The following is a 2659-nucleotide window of genomic DNA, read 5'->3' as shown; positions in this document are numbered from 1 at the left end:
TGTATGTTTTTTATTGGTGTTCTCTAGCGATCACAATAAAAAAATTATACAAGGTGACGAAATATTGTAATCTCTGCTTAAAATGAACTCTTCCACATACATACATTTAGCAAATTGCTATGAATAATTGCCCAGCAAGAAAGACGATTACTACAGAAGTCAATTTGGAATCGGATAAAACATTGCTACCCACTTACACTTTACTTTCTAGAAGATATTTCTTTAACGTGGACAAGTTACGGCTTGTCAACTGTATTACCGAAAAGCCAGCAGAAAATATGAAGATCGTAGAGAACACAGCTTCTTGTTTTCATTCCAGGTAATGAGTAAAAGAAGCAAAATTAATTTTAGACATGGTTACAGCCAATTTCACGAAAGCAGTTTAAATGAAAAATGATTTTAGTTTTTTGAATTTTATATGGAAGTTGACAGAAAATAAAAAATCATTTTCCATTTAAATTGCTGGTGAAACCGTCTGTTCAATTTCCATATAGAATTCAAAAAAAAAAACAAAAATTAATTAAATTGCTTTCGTGAAATTGGCTGTAAAAGGCAAAATAAAACAGCTAATATGATGAAAAATGCAGTTAAAATCGGAAATATGGCAACAAATCTACAAAAAAAAACAGAACTGAGTGTGTGTAGTCCCTACGCGCGGAAGAAGTGAAACATAATAGAGAAATTTGCAGAATGGTGGAAGTTAGCAAAAAAAAAGGCCTACTCTGGAATGTAGAGGGCCTTACCATCTCCGTAATTTCCTTACTTATTTTTTATATGAAACGGGCCCAATTGCAAGGCATTGTCTTTCCGCTTTCAGAAGAACAGTTCATAGAAGAACTTATTTTTTATGCGTAAAGCTCTACCCTGAATTACAGCGGACGATGGTAAAGCGGTCGGCGGTTAGTGAACAGCTGTACAGTTTCCGCAGTGAGATCCGTCAGTGTAAACACAATTGTGGCGCTCGACGCTTGATTTTGATTTGAAAATTATCATTATCTAGGATTCGAACCGAAAGAAGTCTGATGAGGAAATGTGGTGAGTTCCGAAATAGCTATCACTTCTACAATTTTTTCAAATTATTGTTGGTTATCCACAATAAGTTTTTCATTAAAACCGGCCTCAAGCTCAATAAAAATTGTTGAATATAATTATCATTAAAATTAATTTTTTTTTTTGGTACGTGCGTGTACGTAGATTTTCTGGAAATAAATTTGGATGAAAACATGGGAAAACTTGTGAAAATAATTCAAATTATTACAATCAACACTCTATCAACATTGTGCCATCCCCGATGGGCGGTAAAATTACAAATAGATTTAAATCAACCGAAAAGCGTCGGCTGTAAAAACGCTGCCGCCGCAATTATAAGCCATTCCATATGCCTTTGTGGGTTTTAATTTTGACAGCGGTTAACCGTCGTCCACTATAATTCTGGGTAGAGCTTAACTTTTTTCATTTGAATGCGATTTTGCTCTGAACTTCACATATCGTCGATGTTTTTGCCAAACCACCCATTGACCAGTTGCAAAACCGCCTAAATCGCCGTTGTGGCAAAAATGAGATTTGGTAACTCTGAACTCCAGGCATCGAGATTATGCATAAAAATCGGAAAATCGTTATTAAAACAAAAGATTGGTAAAATAACAGCTAGAGAAAATACGGAATATCAGGAAATGCCTTCAAAGAATAAACCGTTTTTTCGCTCTCCTGTAAAATTTGAGTGCCGTAAGATAGGCGGTTTTGCAATTGGGCGATGGGCGGTTTTGAAAAATCATCGACGATATGAACTTTCGTATTTAAGAAAAGCCATTAACTAAAGGGATTCGGGCGCCGGCCATATCTAACCACGATTAAATGCCGAATTGTAACTTAGTTGCGCAAATAAGGCATTCCCATCAATTATAGTTTGGGAATAAAAGAAACTGGCACTTTGGCTTAATGCATATCTGAACACAGCCCTAATGCGTATTTATAGTAAATCAAAGATTCAAACTTTGTACGAAATTTAGGAAAATTAAACAAGATTTTATAAAAATTTCGTACTTTTTTCGTATCGAAAATTGCATGGCATGACATAAACTTTCGACTCGACTAGTGTATTAAAATGGAAAGACTGGACAGCACTGTTTCGTTTTCGACAATTTTCGTCGTCTGCTTATTTCAGCACGACAGTACGCAATGCCATTGTTGTCGAATCTTAAAATTTACTCTAAATTATGGCTTACGCAATGAGGCTGAATAACTTTTTGTTGCCGTATTTGCTTCCAAATAACCAATAAACATAATTTACTTTTATATCGAAGAAACCGTAACTGGAAACTTACACTTTATTGTACAAAAATTGAATGGGCTATAAAACTGCATATGTACATAAAATTAAAATATTTCTGAAAATTCTGATTAAAAAGTTTGAAATGTTGGTTGCAAATTTGTTGAATTTTTATCAGTTTTGTGCAAAATTTAAAATGCGCATTTTATGCAGTTTATTATATGATGAGCTAGACTTCTATAAATAAAAATAATTATCATCACATAAGTAAAAGAAATGTCGCCGAAACTGGTAAAAATAACACCTGGCGCGCATTAGTTAAGAAATTGTCAAACGATGAAATTTTTAAAACCTTTTAATAATGTTATTATCACTTCAAATTTAACCATT

Source organism: Rhagoletis pomonella, unplaced genomic scaffold (genome assembly GCF_013731165.1).
Source record: "Rhagoletis pomonella isolate Grant_MI unplaced genomic scaffold, Rhpom_1.0 Rhpom_scaffold_00002, whole genome shotgun sequence".
Classification (NCBI taxonomy): domain Eukaryota; kingdom Metazoa; phylum Arthropoda; class Insecta; order Diptera; family Tephritidae; genus Rhagoletis; species Rhagoletis pomonella.
Note: the sequence above shows the minus strand (reverse complement) of the source record.